The sequence below is a fragment of the Protopterus annectens genome, chromosome 13.part0, assembly GCF_019279795.1.
Source record: "Protopterus annectens isolate FY-2018-M chromosome 13.part0, PAN1.0, whole genome shotgun sequence".
Lineage (NCBI taxonomy): Eukaryota > Metazoa > Chordata > Ceratodontiformes > Protopteridae > Protopterus > Protopterus annectens.
Window position 1 is genome coordinate 470500745 of NC_056747.1, and position 13394 is coordinate 470514138.

A 13394-nucleotide genomic window follows, 5' to 3' on the forward strand; every position below is an offset into this window, starting at 1 on the left:
GTCCAAACCAACGCAATCTTGCCTCTCTTGCTTTGTCTCCAAACTGTCCAACCTGAGCTGACCCTCTAATATACTGATTCCTAATCCTGTCCATCCTAGTCACACCCAGTGAAAATCTTAACATCTTTAACTCTGCCACATCCAGCTCTGACTCCTGCCTTTTTGTCAATGCCACTGTCTCCAACCCATATAACATAGCTGGTCTCACTACCCTCTTGTAGACCTTCCCTTTCATTCTTACTGGTACCTGTCTGTCACAAATCACTCCTGACACTCTTCTCCACCCATTCCACCCTGCCTGTACTCTCTTCTTCACCTCTCTTCCACACTCATCTTTACTCTGAACTGTTGATCCCAAGTACTTAAACTTATCCACCTTTACCAACTCTACTCCCTGCATCCTCACCATTCCTCTACCCTCCCTCTCATTTACACACACATATTCTGTTTTAGCCCTGCTGACCTTCATTCCTCTCCTCTCTAAAGCATATCTCCACCTCTCCAGGGTCTCCTTAACCTGGTCCCTACTGTCACTACATATCACAATGTCATCTGCAAACATCATAGTCCATGGGGCCTCCTGTCTGATCTCATCTGTCAACCTGTCCAACACCACTGCAAATAAGAAAGGGCTCAGAGCTGATCCTTGATGTATTCCCACCTCCACCTTAAATGCATCCATCACTCCCACCGCAGACCTCACCGCTGTCACACTACCCTCGTACATATCCTGTACCACTCTTACATACTTCTCTGACACTCCCGACTTCCTCATACAATACCACAACTCCTCTCTAGGCACCCTGTCATATGCTTTCTCTATGTCCACAAAGACACAATGCAACTCCTTCTGACCTTCTCTGTATTTCTCCAACAACACTCTCAGAGCAAACATCACATCTGTAATGCTCTTTCCTGGCATGAAACCATACTGCTGATCACCAATCATCACCTCCCTTCTTAACCTAGCTTCCACTACTCTTTCCCATAACTTCAAGTTGTGACTGATCAATTTTATCCTTCTGTAGTTACTGCAGCTCTGCACATCACCCATATTCTTAAAGATAGGTACCAAAACACTTTTTCTCCACTCCTCAGGCATCCTCACACTTTCCAAGATTTCATTAAACAATCTAGTTAAAAACTCCACTGCCATTTCACGTAAACACCTCCATGCTTCCACAGGTATGTCATCTGGACCAACAGCCTTTCCGTTCTTCGTCCTCTTCATAGCTATCCTTACTTCCTCTTGCTAATCCACTGCACTTCATGATTCACTATCCGCACAACATCCAACCTTCTCTCCCTCTCATTCTCTTAATCAGCCCCTCAATGTACTCTTTCCATCTGCTCAACACACTCTCCTCGCTTGTGAGTATGTTTCCGTCGTTATTCTTTATCACCCTTACCTGCTGCACATCTTTACTAGCTTGGTCCCTCTGTCTAGCCAATCGGTACAGGTCCTTTTCTCCCTCCTTAGTATCCAACCTTTTATACAACTCTTCATATGCCTTATCCTTATACTCTCGTGTACTTTCTTCATCTCTCTGACAATCCCACTTCTTCTTTGCCATCCTCTTTCTCTGTATACTCTCCTGTACTTCTTCATTTCACCACCAGGTCTCCTTGTCCTCTTTCCTCTTTCCAGATGTCACACCAAGCACCTTTCTAGCCATCTCTCTTACTAGCTCTGCTGTAGTTACCCAGCTATTCGGTAACTCTTCACTGCCACCCAGTTGCCTGTCTTAACTCTTCCCTGAACATCACCTCACCATTTGATCCTTGGTGCTGCCCTCACACTCATCCTCCTCTTCTTGATCACCAATGTCATCCTACAAACCACCATCCTATGCTGCCTAACTACACTTTCCCCTGCCACCACTTTACAGTCTCCAATCTCCTTCAGACTGGCCCTTCTACATAAGATATAATCCATCTGTGTGCATCTTCCTCCACTCTTGTATGTCACCCTATGCTCCTCCTTCTTGTTAAAATACGTATTCATCACATCCATGTCCATCCTTTTCACAAAATCCACCACCATCTGACCTTCTGCATTCCTTTGCTTAACACCATACCTACCCATCACTTCCTCATCCCCTCTGTTCCCTTCACCAACATGCCCATTGAAATTTGCTCCAATCACCAGTCTCTCACCCTTGGGTACAGTCATCACCACTTCATCCAACTCACTCCAAAATTTTTCTTTCTCATCCATCACACACCCAACTTGTGGAGCATATGCTCTAACAACATTCATCATTACACCATCAATTTCCAGCTTCATAAACATCACTCTATCCAACACTCTTTTCACCTCCAAAACACTCTTGGCATACTGTTCCTTCAGGATAATGCCTACGCCATTTCTCCTTCCATCCACACCATGATAAAACAATTTGAAACCGCCTCCGATACACCTAGCCTTACTCCCCTTCCATCTGGTCTCTTGCACACACAATATACCAACCTTCCTTCGGTCCATCATATCAGCTAGCTCTCTCCCTATACTAGTCATACTGCCAACATTCAAAGTTCCGACCCTCACTATCACAGTATTAGCCTTTACCTGCCTTCGGGCATGCCTTCCCCCTCTTCTCCTCCTTCAGCCAACAGTAGCCCAATTTCCGCCAACAGTACTGGTGGAGAAAATTGAAACTCCTGAAAACTTTAAATTATTGCCACTATATTATAGCACCAACAGTGAATCTCAAAGAGAAACTGCAGTCTGTGAGTTGCTCATACAGCTGTTCTCCCAGAGATGTACCTTCATCTACTTTACACTCAACAAGGATAGGGGAGCTGTTTTCCAACAAAGTTCACTGAAAAGTTTAAAAAAGCTCTGATGTAATAAAACTGTTACTTTTTCATATTTTTTTCCTTCTGATTCCATTATGCATTCAGAGGGCACATTATAAATTGGTATTTTACCTCACTTTATTGTCTAATGTAAAAATTATACATGCATAATGTTGAAATAAGGGGAAAGAACATAACATTTAAGTCATACACTACAGTAAGAAAAAAGCTATTAACATTATTATCTGATGTTGTCAATCTTCACTCAGTCCTTGACTGTGGGCTCTGTTCTGAGCCTCCATTTACTTTAGCTCGCACCTTTCAAACTCTCGCGCTAGGATTTAGTGATAATGATCATCTCTAAATTACCCCACTCTCATTTGCTGCTTCGTGTGTCAGACGTGTACAACTGCTTTCAACCTTTAGCTTCTGATTAAAGTACGTTTTTTCCTTAAAAATCTCTCTCTTACTTTTATAAATCTGCTTTCTACCTTCTGGTGACTTTATTTTTCTACCCGCCCCTCTCATTATATCTTTTCAGCATGTGTATGTCTCCCTGACTTCCCTTTTTCTATCATTGGTAGTTTTCTATCTGCCATTGTTAGTATCTTCCCTTTCCTCTTCTCTACAAAAAAAAAATCTTTCACTTTTCCTCTTTTTGTTGGTGAGTGTGTGTTATTTTTTGGATATAGCTGAAAAATCTGACTAGTTGGTGTGTTTACTGTCTGGGTAAAGTTAACCTGCAGGAAAATTGCTCAATATGTCATGGTTTCTCTGCCAGGATACTCACTGAATGGAGAAATAAACTTATTCTAAAAGGATTACTGAAAGGGGACTTTGAAGAGGCCATTTCTGGGTCCAGGACTGAAGCCAGTTCATCTTCCTCTTATTCCAAAAAGTGAACTTCCTTGGTTCCAAGCACTTCTTCAGAACAACCTAAAAAGATTTCAAATCAGCCTTTAGTGTCAACAGCTCCCTCTGCACCAAATGCCAAAAAAGATTCTGCACCTGCCAAACCTTCGGAATCAACTTCAACTCCCTCAGCACCAAGAGAGTCATCAGTACCGGAGCAAATAGATGTAATTTCTGTACCAAGGTCTAGATAGTCTTCTTCAGTTGATCCATTCAAGGATCGACCAGCGAGCCCCTTTATTGAACCGAGACCCCCCCAGGTCTACTTCGACTTCATTGGTTCGATCCACTAAGAACCTCTCAGAATCAGACATCATGAGGCTGGTAGATCAGCTCCTGAGGGCAAGGGGATTACCTTCTTTGGTTCCTAGCCACGTCAGCACCCGGACTGGTCATAATTTGACACCGTCTTTGATTCCTCCTCCAACTCTGAGTGAGTCATTGGAGACCCTGGGACCGACCTGTCCATCTCGGATTGTCTTGTTTCCTGTAAGAACATCTTCTCTGGAACCGAGAACTGCCTTGAGCTCCTCCGGGTTTTTTGAACTGGAGGTCTCCCGGGGTCGGGACTTCATGGCCAGTTCCGAGGAGCAGGGATCGACTTCTTTAATTTTGGAGCCTTTCATGCCCCTTTGTGCTTCGGCTTTCTTTGGATAAACCCAGGCTTCATTTTCGGGGGTTGCCTCCTCAGTGCAGGGTGGGTCCATGGTTCCGAAGGAGTCTGTTTCGCTTCCAAGCTCCCATCTCTCTATGGGGGGTAGCCTTCAGAATCCTGGAGAAGGCCTCGTCCATTGTGGACTCCCAGTCTTTGCCATCCCTGATGGTCCAGACTTGTACTTCCCCTCAACCAGAGCTTCCATCAGTCTCATCCCTGGGACAGAGGGCACAAAAGCCCCAGGAAAAACCCACCTTGGTCATTTCCTCTTCAGATACTTCCCCAGAACATCCCCCCAAGGAAGTGCCTGTGAAGAAGAATGTGCAAGAGGAAACACTTAGACTCCCCAGAGGAGTCCGTCACTGAGGATACCAATTTCGATGAAGGGCAAGGTTCCCCCCGGTCACCCCCGATGATGTTTCCTTCGGGAATATCCTGGAAATCCCTAAGCAAAGGGGTGGCTAGACTTCCTTCCAGCCTTCCTCGGAGGTGTCTGTATATGTGGAGGCTTTCCATGTCAAACCATCTACCTCTTGGATCTCGCCACCCACTGATGACCTCATTAAATTGATCACCCAGTGAACATGGAAAATTCCTGACTCCATTGACCCGTTGCCTAAGAAGCCTGACTGGATCCTTTCTGCTCCAAAAGAACAGCATTGGGCTAAAGGTATTCCCGTAGATGCCATTGTGATAGTGGCTGCCACAAAGAAGGAACTCGCTGAGGAGAGTGCTAGTGTCCATCCTCCTAACAAGGCATCTAGAACTATGGATAGATTTGGGAAGCATGTTTACACTTCATCAGCCTTTGCACTTGGGTATTTGAACTACATGGTGCACTTTACTAGATTACAGAGAGATCTAATCAAAGAGCTGTCAGATACTCTGTCAGGAGCAGTAGCTGAAGAGGTACGAGAGAAAATTACTTCTCAGCTTGTTACCCTTGGAGCAATTTCCAATTCGTCCATGAGACTGTCCACACAGCCAAAGGGATGATTAGAGCAGTGGGTTCAGGCGTAGCCCTTAGGAGACATGCCTTAATGTGCTTGTGTGACTTTGCAGAGCCATTTAAATCTTCATTCTTCAACACTTCATTTGACAGATCATCCCTATTGGAACCAAAAGTGAAAGACACACTTGCCAGTTGTTAGAAAGATGGGAAGACCCTTTCTGCCGTAGGTGTATGTTTCTCCATTCCTCAACAGTCCTATTCCAGGAACCAGAGAAGTGGGAGATTATGGTTCAAAAATTTCCAAGGTCCTTTTCAAGACTCACACAGCAAAGACTTCCCCCGGGGCAGAGGGTGGGGGGAGTACAAATGGAAGACGCCATCCTAGAGGCAGAGGTGGCCTGCAGGACCAGGGTCCAGAGATTCTTTTTCTGTAAACTCCTATCAGCACTCTTGAATGGAGGTCTGATTGTCTTCTTCTGGAGGCAGTCAGGGGCAGATTATCCCAGCACCTGTCCACCTGGCAACAAATAACATCAGACAAATGGGTGCAGGGAGTCATTTCCAGAGGTTACAGTATTCCACTTTCCTCAAGTCCAAAAACCCAAAAAAGACTCCTGGATATTCCACCCAGTCACAGGGAGGCAGCAATAGTAAAACTTCAAAAACTGCTCGAAAAAAGAGTCATCAAAGAAGTCCCACCAGTCCAAATAGGATCTGGGTTCTAGTTAAGATTCTTTTTAGTTCCCAAAAAAACAGGGGACTGGAGACCCATTTTGGATCTCAGCCAGTTCAACAAGGCATTTCAGCAAACCAAATTCCGGATGGTCTCAGTACAGTCAGTAGTTCCATTCTTGGAAAAAGATGATTGGATGTGCTCTATAGATCTTCAGGATGCATATTACCACATAAAGATGGAAAATGTTCCAGGAGATTCCTGTGCTTCTGGCTGGGAGACGGTCATTTTCAGTTCAGAGCACTGCCTTTTGGCCTCACCATAGCCCCCCAGGGTGCTTATCAAATGCATAGCAGTGGTAGCTCATCTTAGACTGCAAGGATTTCTGATTTTTCCATACCTCAATGATTGGCTCCTTACTGCTACCAACAGGCGTCATCTAAAACAGGCAAGGGATTACACTCTGCATCTTTGCTCTTCTCTGCGCATTACAATAAGTTACAAAAAGTCAAATCTGCAATCATCACAACAACTAGAATTTATCGGAGCTCTGTTAGGTACAGTTGCAGGTCTTGCTTCAATCCCATTGGAAAGACTATGAAGAATCAGGTCACAAGTCAGCAAAATTATCCAGAACAAAAGTGTTCCAGCCAGATTAGTCCTGAAAGCATTAGGCTTAATGGCAGCCACAGTCACTCTAGTTCCCTTAGCCAGATATTATGTGCGAATCCTACAATGGCTGCTAGTCTCCCAGTGGTCTCTGATAGCTCAGCCTATGTCGCAGAACATCTTAATTACCAATCGCTGCAAGCAGGAACTATCATGGTGGCTCCACTCCAACAAAATTCTTTTGGGCCATCCATTCATTCTTCCACTGCCCCAAGCCTTAGTGACCATGGACGCTTCTCAGATAGGGGGGGGGGCATTATCTGGGAAGGACAGTCTGAGGTACTTGGTCTAACTGGAGGCCAATCTGCACATCAGTGTTCTAGAGATGAGGGCAGTGCTGTTAGTATTGCAAGCATTTCAAGATGCCCTTTCCCTAGGAACAGTGGTGATTCAGATGGACAACATGTCAGAAGTCTGGTACATAAACAAATAAGGAGAAACCAAATCTTACCCTCTTTGTCGAGAAGCCCTCAGAGTTTGGCAATGGGCGCTTTCATCCAACCGCTTTCTCACATCAAAGCATATACCGGGGAGCGCCAATGTGATAGCAGACAAGCTGAGCAGGACTATTTTGATGCCACACAAGTGGCCTCTCAATCCTGTGGTGACAGAAAAGATCTTCCAGCTCTGGGGCCAACCTTGCTTCGATCTGTTTGCATCCCCTCTGAACAACAATTGCAGCAGTTACTTTGCCCTGATTCCCCTCAGGGGGAGTCACAGAGGGACGCTCTTCTCCATGATTGGTTCCCCCAGTTTCCTCTATGCCTTTCTACCAACTCCCCTGATATCTCAATTTCTAAAGAAAGCCAAGAGTTCAAAGAACACAGTAATCCTCATTGCTCCGTTCTGGCCTCAACAAGTTTGGTTTCCTTTCCTTTGGCCCCATCTACTTTGGAAACCTTGGATTCTGGACCCAACTCCGGATCTTTTATCTCATCCAGAAGGAATGGTTCATCCAAATCTCCAACATCTCAAGCTCATTGCTTGGCTTCTCCAATTCTCATGATTGCCAGGCCTTCTTACCTTTCCTCTCCCATCTGTCAAGTCATTGTGGCCCATCATAAACCTTCTACTAGGAAACTGTACCAGTGTAAATGGGAAAAATGTGCTAGATGGGCTCTCAGTAATGAGCATGACCCTTATACGATCCCTGTACATAAAGTTTTGGATTTTTTTACCTGACCTGTATCAAACTGGATGTTCATCGTGTTACACTGCTGTAGTCATTACACTTGGGTTATCCTGCCGTCAGACGGTTCCCCAGTCGGCCTGAGTTCCAAAGTCTTGGTCCGGTGTCGGTTGCTGTTGCCTCCTCCCTGACGTCAGTGCGACAGGGGTGTATAAGATGCAGCCAACGCCATTTTCTTCAGTCTTTCTTGCCGCGCAGTGCCCGAAGCAGAAGCAGTTCACTAGTGCCGGTCGGCCAACTCCTGAGATTTTCATTTCGAATCCAGAACCAAAGTCTTCTACAAAGCTAAGTACCCTGTTGGGGAAACTTTTTCTTGCCTCAGACTGATGTCAGTAAAAGTTAATAACTGTATTTCTTGTGGGAAGCAAATACCTCATAAAGATTTCCATTCCTATTGTATCCAATGCCTAGGCCCAGACCATGACGTCACTGGTTGTCGGTTTTGTGCTAGGTTTAACAAGCGCACTATTAAATGTCGGTTTGATTTTGCCCGACATTATTTTGGCAGAAAATTCAATTACAGCATGCCGTCAGAACTTCCGACGACCGGATTACATAAAAAGCGCAAAGACCTTACCACCAGCCCCAGTTAAACCTGATAGATATTACAGAGTCCCTGACTCTCACAAATTTCTGTATAAAAGCCCTGCTGCTGACCCTGAAACTATTTCTCAGGGACCCAAAGGGATTAAGGCCTCATCAGCAAAAAACCCAGTCCCCTCTGACAGAGATTCCAGAGCATTAGACAAATAGGGAAAGAAAGTATATACGTTTGCAACTTTAGCAATGAGAGCCTTAAATTGCCAGTTTCACATAATAAAATATCAGCAATTTTTGATGTCTCAGTTGAAACAAAAGATGCTTCCACATTCAGATCCTCCTAATTTTAAAGAAATGCAGGATTTATTGCATGCAGCTGAACAAGTGGGAAAACATACTTTGCAATGTGGGTTTGATTCCTTAGAGGCCTCCTGTAGAGCAGCAGTTACAGGCTCTGTCATTAGAAGGCATGCTTGGTTAAAAGAACATACGTTACCAGATCATGTTATGGCAAAATTATTGGATGCACCTTTGCAGCAGGACGTGTTGTTTGGAGTTAAGGCAGAGGAGCTATTAAAGAAGATGGAGGATAAGGCAAAATCCATGCAAACGGTGAAGTATTTCTTACAGGTTCAGCCTCCTTGTTTTAGCAGAAATTGGCCAACAAAGAATTGGTCCTTTCCAGTCACAGACAGACCTCAGAGGCAGATACAGACGTCCAAGAGGTAGAGGTCAAGCACAAGGTCCTTACAGGCCTCGACAATGGGATACACCAGGCCAGAAAGAAGGGGAAGACAGGCCACAACCTTATAAAAAGCAGCCTCAATGACTTCCCACTACAGCTGCCAAACAGTTCTCTCTTGGCAGCCCCCTTAGGAGGAAAACTGGCACTTTTCTGTCACAATTGGCATTGCATCACCAAAGACAAATAGGTTCTCAACAGTGTATCTCATGGTTACAGGTTCCAATTTCACACTTTGCCAAGGTTAAAAGGAATGCCAAATCTGCCACCAAATCAATGGGCAGAGGCTCAAAAACAAATCACAGCACTCATGGACAAGAGAGCTATTCAAAAGGTACCACCACAAGAGCAAGGACAAGGATTTTATTCAAGACTCTTTCTGGTTCCCAGAAAGGACAAAGCCTGGAGGCCCATTCTGGATCTTTCTTCTCTAAACACTTACCTGGATGTTCCGAAATTCAAAATGTTGACACTACAGCAGCTTCTTCCCATGCTGGGCAAGAAAGCTTGGTTTGTGACTTTGGACCTGAAGGAGGCATACCTGCATGTCCCTAATAGACAAAACTGCAGAAGATACCTCGGATTTCTAGCTGGTTCAACGCACTATCAATTCTCTGCACTGCCCTTTGGCTTATCTACTGCACCCAGGGTCTTCACAAAGTGCCTGGCACCAGTAATTGCATTTTGCAGGCAAAAAGGAATTCAAATTTATCCATACTTGGACGACTGCCTGATTCAAGCAGAGAGCAAGGACATTCTTCTAAAGCATCTGGCGTTCATAAAAAAGTTATTAAGTTGCCTGGGGTACACAGTAAACGAAAAGAAATCAAAACTAGTGCCCTCACAACAGATAATATTCCTGGGTGCCAGCTTGAACACAACTGCCCAGATGGCTTATCTCATGCCAGACAAGCAAGGACAACTGACTCAGTACTTTCAATTGATAGCAACAAAGACCCAACTCTCTGCAAGAAAAATTCTGCAGGCCTTGGGCTACATGCCATCTTGCATACTACTAATTCCATATGCCAGACTGCATATGAGGAAATTACAATGGTACCTAAAGAGTGTGTGGTCTCAACACTGTCAAAGTTTGGAAACAGTTATACCACTAATTCCTTGCCTTCAACAGGAGTTTTGATGGTGGGCTCAAGCTTGTCACCTCAACAAGGGACAGCTTTTTACTCAACCAACAGCCAGGCAAACACTGACAACAGATGCATCGGATTACACCTAGGGAGCACACATGGCAGGAAAATGTATTCAGGGCGAGTGGCCCACAGAGCAAAGGCATCTTCACATCAATCAAAAAGAGATGCTAGCTGTACAAAATGCACTTATAGCTTTCAAGGACCTGCTGCATCCAGGACAACTACTACTAAAGACAGACAAACACCACAGTTATGTGGTACATAAACAAGCAAGGGGGCACGCACTCCTACCCCCTCTGCAGACCAAGCCATGACCTTGTGGAACACAGCTCTAGACTACCAAGTTCATCTGCAAGCACAATTCCTGCCAGGAGAGAAAAACACACTGGCAGATGACCTAAGCAGAAACATCATGGATCCCCACAAATGGGAATTGAATCCACAAGTATTCAGAATGACAACACAAAAATGGTGGAGCCCGAACATAGATTTGTTTGCATCCCCAATGAGCTGCCAGCTACAGAAATTCTGCACAAGGAGTTACCATCCACAAGCATGGAAAGTGGATGCCCTCTCATTCAGCTGAAAAAACCTGCAAGTATACACTTTCTCTCCTTTACCTCTCCTTCCAAAGGTACTCATAAAAGCCAGGCAAGAAGAGCCAAAGATGATCCTGATTGCACCAGACTGGCCACGCCAACACTGGTACCCAGTCTTAAAGAACATAGCACAAGAACCACCCTGGATTTTGCCTCAAATCCTGCCTTTGCTGACACAGCACAACAATCAGATACTTCACAGCCAACTAAAGACCTTAAACCTAGCTGCATGGAAAATTCCTTAGTCAAGCAAGCAGTGCCTCTCTCCAAAGCTCTTATGGATGTCATTCTGGAGGCCAGAAGGCCTAGCACCAGGAAAGCCTACTCGGATAAATGGAAGAGATTCTGTGCCTGGAACCAGGCGCACAGCCTTGACCCTCTTGTCCCAAACATTCCTCAGATACTTCAGTATTAAACTGAGATGCTGGACAAGGGCCTCTCCTTCTCATCCATCAAGATCCACGCCTCAGCCATTTCTGCTCATTACAACACGGATCCACCAATTTTTTTCTAATCCTTTGCTCAAACAGTACCTCATAGGAGCTAAAAACATAAGACCGCCCCGTAGAGCACCTACCCCAACTTGGGACCTCAACTTTGTTTTGGAAAAATTAACTTTACCTCCTTTTGAGCCAGCTAACACAGCAGAATTAAAATACATCTCTTGGAAAACTGCTCTGCTACTGGCAATAACATCAGCACGAAGAGTTTCAGAATTACAGGCACTAATGGCAGTGGAACTTTCCTCATTTTCCACCAGGACAGGGTGTCTTTAAGAACTAACCCTACATTTACGCCAAAGGTGGTATCAAGTGTGGCTCTAAACCAAACTATTCACTTGCCAACTTTCTATCCAAAACCACAGAACAAAGGGGAGAGAGTAATACATTCTTTGGATATTCACAGGCAGTTACACTTCTTCTTGGACAAAACCAAAGCTTTCAGAAAATCTGAGCAATTATTGGTAGCATATGCTGCAGGAGCACAGGGAAAGCCATTTCAAAACAGACTATCTCAAAATAGATAGGACATTGTATACATTTCTGCTATACTCACCATGGGAAACCTGTACCTAGCAGCATTAGATCTCACTCCACCAAGGCAACAGCCATTTCAACTGCCTACCTCAGAGGAGTACCTACCAAGGATATTTTGGAAGCAGCAACATGGAGTTCTGTGCATACCTTCACCAAGCATTACCATTTGCCTTTATACTCCAAATCCAGAGCTGGCTTCACCACTGCTGTGCTGCAGGGCCTTATAGCCACCCCTAATGCCTTATAGAACCAGCCTCCCTACCTCAGCTTTGGGATTCCACCCAAGTGTAATGACTGCAGCAGTGTAACACGATGAACATAGTACAGTTTTGTACCTACCATAAATGTAGATGTTCGAGTGTAAACACTGCTGCAGTCCAGGTTACCCTCCCTCCTTCCCCTCTTACTTGCTGGTACGTACCTATGCCTTCTACCCTTAACTACCTATGGGGAGTATTTGCTGGGAACTGAAAGTTGTTGTTTGCTTTTCTTATGTATGTTTATTAGCAATTTGAATTGCCTACCTATTTGGGGGCACCTGACATCTGGGGCAAGAAAAACTGAAGAAAATGGCGTCGGCTGCATCTTCTATACCCCTGTCGAACTGATGTCAGGGAGGAGGTGACAGCAACCGACGCCGGACCAAGACTTTGGAACTCAGGCCAACTGGGAAACTGCCTGACGGCAGGATAACCCAAGTGTAATGACTGCAGCAGTGTTTACACTCGAACATCTACATTTATGGTAGGTACAAAACTGTACCTTCTTCAAGCTTGACAATTAAAGTCCATCTAACTGCAATATCTAATTTCCTTACCGGTTTTGAAGACTCTTCTCTCATGTCACATAAACTCTGTAAAGCCTTTTTGAAGGGAGTCCTGATGTTAAGACCTCCCTTTAAAGAGCCCATTTCCCCATGACATCTAACAAAGGTTCTACAGTCCCTTACTCACTCCCCTGTTGAATCATCAGCTACATGTGACTTAAAGTTTCTGACTTGGAAAACTTTGTTCTTACTGGGTATAACTTCTGCCTGAAGAGTTTCTGAAATTCAGGCCTTGTCCTGCAAACCTCCCTACATAATATTTCCCAAAGACAGGGTCTCCCTCAGGACTAGCCCTTCCTTCTTACCGAAGATGGTCTCAAAATCCAAAATCAATCAAATCCTGCAACTACCGGTCTTCTTCCCTAATTTTTCTAGTAAAGAGGAATATTCTCTACATTTATTAGATGTTCGCAGACAACTACGATTTTACCTCCACATAACTAAGGATTTCAGAAAATCTGATCAATCATTTGTTGCCTTTTCCTCTCTTTCCTTGGGTAACCTGTTACTAAGGTGACTTTAGCTAAATGACTAAGAGATTGTATCACTTTTATCTGTCATTCAAAAGGAATTCACCTTTCACATCCTGTTAAAGCCCACTCAACTAGAACTGTAGCAACTTCTGCAGTTCTTCATGCCAGAGCTTCTTT

The 13394-nt window shown here is 44.6% G+C and overlaps 1 protein-coding gene across 1 annotated transcript in view; it reads left to right on the plus strand.

The window, feature by feature from the left end:
* The window catches only part of HIP1 (huntingtin interacting protein 1), a 2554439-nt gene that overhangs the window by 2127918 nt on the left and 413127 nt on the right, over positions 1–13394 (plus strand). The window lies entirely within an intron of this gene.